This window comes from Suricata suricatta, chromosome 9 (assembly GCF_006229205.1).
Source record: "Suricata suricatta isolate VVHF042 chromosome 9, meerkat_22Aug2017_6uvM2_HiC, whole genome shotgun sequence".
Lineage (NCBI taxonomy): Eukaryota > Metazoa > Chordata > Mammalia > Carnivora > Herpestidae > Suricata > Suricata suricatta.
Genome location: NC_043708.1, coordinates 111,921,932 through 111,930,081, shown reverse-complemented (window position 1 = coordinate 111,930,081; position 8,150 = coordinate 111,921,932).

Here is an 8,150-nt window from a genome sequence, read left to right as displayed (position 1 = left end):
TTCTCTGATAAAAGGAACCACAGCTTCTTGAAAAAATGCATCTAGGACTGCTGCAGGAGAAATACACAATGAGCCTGAAGCATCTAGTAGTACGAGAGAATAAAGACATGTACATGTACACACACAAAGGATAGGAGAATGTCAAAGGACACAGAGTCAACTGAAAAGAGATCTCAATGGCCAAAGTTGGAATAATTTGGGCAACAAAATAAATAATGTTAGCAATGAACTATAACTCTAAGAATAAAATAAATGTCCATGAAATGGAGCCAATATCAGTGATTAAATAGGTAGATAGAAAAATAGATGGGAAGCAACAAGCCCTCTTGCAAAAGAATTCCAGTTAAGAAGTACAGGAAAAAATAAGGGAAATAATGAAGCACTTTTAGAACACCATAGCAATAATTACTGCAGGCATGATCTACCTGCAGTAAAATGCAGATGAATGGTAAAATTAATGAGCAGAAACAGGATACTGGTAAAGCCTCTAAGGATTCCCCCCCCCAAATATTTACCACTTAACTGTGGTGGTTTTAATATATCCATAAATTCTTTGATTCTCCTCCTCTAGGAAGTGAGAGTTTAATTCCCCTCCCCTAGAGTGTGGGCTGGTCTTAGCAACCTGCTTCTAATGAACAAAGTATGGAAAGGGAAAAATAACTTTCCAGGGGAGAAACTTGCCAGAAAACTCCGTAACAAAGTGATCATCAGTGATGACACGATGGTATCATGCATCTCCTGTACGACATAAGAAGGACACTTCATTTCTTTTCAAAGTTTATTTATTTAGTTTGAGAGAGGATGTGGGAGACAGGGAGAGTGCATGTGTGCATGCACACATGTGCATGAGCAGGAGAGGGGGCAGAAAGAGAGGGAGAAGGAGAATCCCAAGCAGACTCCGGGCAGTCAGCACATGGAGCCTGACTCAGGGCTCAATCTCACAAACTGTGAGATCATGACCTGGGCCAAAACCAAGAGTCAGATGCCTCACTGACTGAGCCACCCAGCGTCCCAGAAGGGCCCTTCACTTTCATGGTATTCTTACCCCCAAAATCCATAACCCCATTTAAATGAGAAAATATCAGACAAACCCAAACTGAAAAACAGTCTACAAAATACCTAATGCTTTAAAAGAAAAGACCAAGAAACAGTCATATATTAGAAGAGATAAAGGAGACTTCACAACCAAAGGCAATGTAGTATCCTGGTTTGCATATGGAATGGGAAAAGGATATTAGTGGGAAAACTGGTAAAATACAAATAAAATTAGGAATCTGGTTGAAGCACTGTAGCACTGTTAATTTCTTAGCTTGATGAATGTACCATGGTTATGTTAGATGTTAACATTAGGGGAAACAGGGTGAAGGGTACTTCGTAGTGGTTCTTAACAGAAGCAATTTTGCCCCATAAGAGCCACTGGGCAATGTCTGGAAAAAGTTTTTAAAATGTTTATTTACCTTTGAGAGAGAGAGCCAGAGTGTGAGCAGGGACGGTGCAGACAGAGGGAGACACAGAATCTGAAGCAGGCTCCTGGCTCTGATCTGTCAGCACAGAGCCTGACATGGGGCTCGAACACACAGACCGAGAGGTCATGACCTGAGCTGAAGTCAGATGTTTAACTGACTGAGCCACCCAGGGGCCCCTGGAAACACCTTTGATTGTTACTACTGGGGGAATGATACTGGCATCTAGTAGATAAAGGTCAGGGATGCTACATAACATCCTACTGCACAGGGCCACCCCCACAACAAAGGATTATCTAGTCTAAAATGTCAACAGTGCAGAGGTTGAGAAACACTGGTATAAGGGAACTCTATGTACTATCTGTGCAACTCTACTGTAAATCTCACAGACCAATCTCTTCTCATCAATCCCCAGGTCCAAAACAGCATTATCTCCCTTGATCTGGTCTTCTTGACTTTACTCTGTACCTCAGACTACTTTCAACACATTGGCCCAGAGTGAAGCATCTAAAGCACAAATCCGATCGTGTCACTCCTTTGCTCAAGATCCTATAATAGTTTCCGACTCACAAAGAAAATATCCAACAGCTTACAATGGCCTACAGGTTCTATGGGATTGGGACACAGTCTTCTCTCTGACCTCACCATCTTCTTCTATTCACTCCAGTTCAGGTCCACGGGCCTCCAAGAGCTCAGAGAATACAACAAGCACATCTCTGCTTCAGGACCAATGCAAAATGTTTCTTCTACCTACTATGCTCCTTACTTCTTTCAAGTCTTTGCTCACTTTTCACCAAGTCCTTCTCAGACATCCTCTTCAAATCTGCACATACCTGGGGCACCTGGGTGGCTCAGTCAGTTGAGCATCTGACTTTGGATCAGGTTATGATCTCACAGCTCATGAGTTCAAGCCCTGCACTGGGATTTGTGCAGATAGCTCAGAGCCTGGAGCCTGCTTCAGATTCTGTGTCTCCTTCTCTCTGTCCCTCCCCTGATCACACTGTTTCTCTCTCTCTCTCTCTCTTAAAAATAAAGATTTAAAAAATAATAATAATATAAATGGGCAAATACCCTATGGCATTCCTGTCCCTCTTGCCTGCTTTTTCTCTACAGCACTTATCTATCACTTTCTGATATAACAATAACTTTCACTTATTTTGTTTAATGTCTGTCTCATCCTCTCTAGAATGTAAGATCCATGAGGGCCAGGATCCTCTGTGTTTGGTTCACTATTATAACCTATGCACCTAGAATAATGCCTGGCACATGTACTGAATGGTCAACAAACATTTGTTAAATGAATGATCAGCTCTGAGATCCTAAATTAAATATCCCAGTGTCTTTATACCACTTTTCACCACTACTGCATCTTCTGTCTTATCTCCTTAGGGGCACGCCTGGCTGGTTCAGTGGGTGGAGCATGCAACTCTTGATCTTGGAGTTGTGAGTTCAAGCCCCACACCGGGCCTAGTGCTTACTTAAAAAGTAAAATTTCTAAAAGAAGAAAAAGAAGGAGGGGGAGTAAGAGAAGGATATGATTTGGAGAAAAAAAGAATGGGCTTTGGATCATGGTTTCATCACTTGATAGTGTATGTTTCTGGACAGATTATTTAACCTCTCTAATCCTGTTTCTTCATGTGACAGAGCATGACAAATAGAAGACTATAAGATAACACATTGTTAGTATGTGTTAGAATTAGAAATAAGGTATTAAAGTGTCTAGCATACGGAGGTACTCTGTTAATAAAAGCTAATATTACCACTTCTCCTTACTAGCTCTTTAGCTTCACAATGACATCTATCTAGCTGTTCATGCCCTTTGTTTTCTCCTAACTGAATCACCTCTTTTGGGCTTCCTCTTGATGATCCAGCCTGGACTCCAGGATTCCTTGACTTAGTAACAATCCTCAATATCTCTAATTTCCTTGTCCTTATCTGCAAAGCGATTAACAGCCTAGGCTACTGTAACTGAACTCTAGCTGTTTATCTTATATTCAAGATTAACAGTACCTACCTTATGAGTTCTTGGGAGTATTAAATGGTATCTTCAGCTACACCCAGAGTGATCATGTTGAAGAAAAAAAAACAAACAACCATCAAATTGGTACCCCTGCAAATCCAAGGTGTACAGTTTCAACTGGGCACTCCAATGCTGCCTAACAATCCTTTTTCACTTTCCTAGTTATGTGTGTGTCTGTCCCTCTCTCTCCCTGATCCTCCCCAGAGCCTTCACATTCCCTTGGAAGCTGTTACAAAATCACATACCATTTTTTTAAACTCATATACTCTTTGTAAGAACTCCTATTCCACCACTCTTCTCCTTCACTCTTAGCAGGTACTCAAAAATGATACATGTCCTCAACTCATTCTCCTTCCTGTCCTTGTCAGTTATAAACTTTATCTCCAACTTTACCTCCTTCCTTTCGGCTCACCAAGAAAGGAAAATCACCTCCTCTCCAAGACCAATCTCTGTACCTATGCCTTGGATCCCATCCCCTCCTATAGCTTCCAAATCCTTGGCTCCATCAATCATCTCTCCCCAACCCCTACCCACCCATTTCTCCCCAACTGTAGTTCTTTTCTATCCCACAGAAATGTGCCCAAGATCCTCTCAATTTAAAAGGGTGGGAAGAGGAATAAATTTCTCTAAATCCCTTGCATTTCCTTCCACATATACTCTTCTTTCAGTTCTCTGTTGAAAACACTGTATTAGCTCTTAATTAGCTATTCATACTTAATTAGCTAAACGTCTGTCATTCACTCTTCAACCCCCTAAATGCATTACAATGTAGCTACCTGCACTAACTGAAGTTACAAATGACATCTTAATCACCAAGTCTCAGATTTTATTCAGTCCTTATCTCCTTTGGCCTTTTCATGGCAGGACACAGTGCTGACCACTTCTAGTCCTTGAAAAATCCTCCCCTCTCAACTTCTGTGACAAATCTCTCATAGCTCCGTTTTCATCTTTGGTCTGTCTGCACAGGTGGTTGGCTTCTCTTCAGTTGCCTGCCCCATTCAGTAGCTCAAACATAAATGTGGGAATCATCCTAAATCTTCAACCCCGCTCAACTCCATAATCTGATTTACCCTGAACTGCTGATTATACTTCTTAAATCTCTCATATATCCAACCCCCTCCTTTATCTCCCTCATCCTTTCTCACGAGGAGAGGCTTCCTTACTGATCTTACTTCAGTTTTGCCCTTTAATCCAGCATTCACTTCACTGACAACATGATAGGTCTAAAACACAAATCAGATTCCATCACATTTTTCCTCAATAAAGCCTCACAGCCTTCAGGATAAAGTTAAAGCTCCTTAACTGGTTCATAAGATATTCAATATTTTGGCTTCTTACCACTTAACTAGCCCTTGTTCTAAAACTGTGCTGTCCCCTTGTGGCTACTGAGTTCTTGAATGTGACTAGTCTAAACTGAGATGTGCCTTAAATGTAAAATACAGGGGTGCCTGGGTGACTCAGTTAAATGTCTGACTCCAACTCAAGTCAGATCTCACAGTTCTTGGGATCAAGCCCCACATCAGGCTCTGTGCTGACAATGCAGAGCCTGCTTGGGACTCTCTCTCTCTCTCTCTCTCTCTCTCTGCCCCTCCCCCTCTCTCTTTCTCTCTCCCCCAAAATAAATAAGTAAACTTTAAAGTAAATAAATAAATGTAAAATACATACCAGATTCCAAAGACTTAGTATGAAAAGAGGAATGTCAAATGTTTTAATAATACTTTCAAAATATTGACCATGTGTTGAAATGACAGTATTTTAGCTATATCAAATTAAATAGTATATAACATTGTATTATTATAGTGTATTGTTAAAAGTAAATAATATCTTACTTTTTTAAATGTAGCTACAAGAAAATCCAAAAGCACATATGACATATTTGTGGCTCATATTTTTATAGAGCAGCACTAGTCTAAAATGTCTTTTCCCTCTTTCCTGTCCTTTCTCTGAAATTAGTTAAGTCCTAATTTTTTTTGCAGGTTAGCTCAGGGAATTCACGAGGATGCTTTTCAGAACTGCCTCTCCCCCAAAACCCCATGTCTTAGGCAACTACCCCTCCTATTGCTTCCATCCATAGGAACCTACTTACACCTGTGTCATTTATCACATCACACTGTTAATTATCAGTTATCAACCATCTTCTCCTCCTAAAGTGTACATTGCTTGCAAAAGGAATATCATTCTACATATTCTCAGGGTCTACCATACCTAGCACTTAAAAGGCAATCGAAATACTTCTCAAATAAATACAAACTATCTATTCTTGGCCTGAAAGCTCCTAGAATTTCTAGTTATCCAAGGAAAACAAACCAGCAGTGAAGGAGCCTAGACTTTCCAAGGAACTCTAGTAATGAAAGGACTGGGGTGGTGGCGAGGAATCGGAATTAAAGAGAGAACAGCAATGAGAAAGTAAAGCTCATCACACACATCTGCCTCTTACAGCGAAAACAGGGATTCGCAGCAGTGATATGGAACCTTGAACTCACACTTGGCATGCCAGGGGCCGCAGTTCGGTTCCTAAATTACTTAAACAACCCATCCAACAAAAGAGTATGATTTGGCAGGTTTCAACACAGACAGCGAGAGCCCAGCACCTGTCCCACTTAAGCAGCACATCATTACAGTTAAAAACAACAACAAATCTCTCTCATGAAGCAAATGCTAATCTCATGATGCTTCACCATGGAGCAATTTAGAAGAGTTATTATATGAAATGTGCCAAAGCATGAATTTATGGCTGATGCTTATTTGGCAAATATGGCTGGCACTGCTAGATGTTGAAAAACATGTATGCAAATAAGCAAATAAAAGTTTTTAAGCCCTCAGACTTAAATATTTACATTACCATAAATGTACAAAGATAAATGTTTATATGAGTACACATATAATGCATTCCAGGAACACAATTTTTAACGTGATTGTCAGAAACAGTTATGAAGTGGTATTATTTCTTTATGGGCCTCAGGATAGGCTTTTAAAACGAATTCTGACAGAATGTCAATGGGGTACAAACATTAGTGAGGAAGTTTCTCTGTGCTATCCTTGAGTAAAATGAATAATCATAGTATCAGAACAGTTCAAAGCAACCATATCTTCTCCTTTCACCAAAATATTTTCTTCCCATTCTGGAAGCCAAACATAAATATCCAGCCCCTAAATGGGGGTAGAGGATGGAAAGGAACACCAGACATCACAAAGCCTTAAAGAAAATAATTTGACATTTTTTCCCACATAATATAATCAACTTGGATTCGCCCAAATAAAGACATGATAAAATATTTCCCCCCTGACAGCTATGGAAAGATGTTTGTTTTTTCACATAGTTTGTGAATTGGTCATAGCCAAAACTCACTAGCAATGGTATGAATTCTGCTTCCATTGTTAACTATTAATCTCTGGGCCAAAGCTGTAACTCTCATCTTTGAAGCCAAGAAAACATACCATACCAGCCATTATAGTTTACTAAACGAGTCACCAAAGAGAAGTGCCAGGCACTTCAGAAAGTAATTAAGGCAGCCAGTGAATTGAGCTATCTAGAAATGCTCTGAGATTACAGGAGAAGCCATCATGAAGCAAGTATCCAAGATTGCTCATGGAAAGTTTTACCCTTGTGCATAATTCACGTTTTTCACTTCCACACTGCGGAGAACAATATGGGTTCTCCCACTACACACATTTCTACATCATTTCATTTATCAGGGAAGGAAAAAAAAAAAAAAAAGCTGTAGCTGAACAAAAATCAGTACGCAGGCCCCAAAACAGAATCCTCAAGGCAAACCCAACTCAGGTGAAAAGCTGTTGACATACATCATCCAATGACCTAAAAATAGCCTTTTATGCAAGTCTCCAAATATTTAATTCAACATATAACCTTACCACATTTAACAGAGACAGAAGAAAAATGTATTAGGTTTTCTATAGCAAAGCCAATAAAGATGAAATCATAGTTTTCTTTTAACTCGTCACTATCCCCTCGACGCCTGCCTTCCAGTAACTCCATCCCAAAGCTCTCAAATTCTTAAACTTGGATATTGAAACCAAACAAACAAAACGGATTGCAAGAAAGTAACATTTAAAGGTGGGAAAGCTCCTCTTTCCTGTTGCTCTCGGCAGTCTTAAAGGTTGTCAAAGGCCGAAAAACGAAATCAAATTCTCAGACGGATGGTGCAGGAGACAGAGCGGGGGAGGGAAGGGGCTTCAGACCGCTAGACCTCAACGCGGGAGGTAAGAAAAGTAGCAAGAACGGATGAGTCAAAGGGCAAAGGAGAAACAAATTGACCAACCGAACCACTGAAAATCCCCCAAACAACTGAGCAAACCCGCACGTTAGCGGGCTCACAAGCCGCAGGGCCAAGTGGAGTAGGAAAAGAGCCCCGGGGTTTCGTCCTGGCGCGGTTGGCGAGCCTGCGCCGGATCCTCCAGGGTTGGGAGCGGGATGACCGTGTACACTGGTGAACAAGAAGCCCTTCCTGCCCCACCGCATCCAGCTCTTTACAGGCTTCACTTTGCCCAGCAGCCTCCCAGCCGCGCCCGGGGGCGTCCCTCGTCGCCAGGTCTCAACTTTCCCTCCTCTGGGGGGCGCCGACCTACCGGGGCCCCAGCCGCTGCGGGAGAAAGCGGGGGCGGGAGCGGGGGGCGCCGGCGAACCCGGGGGCGGCGGGGCGCGGGGG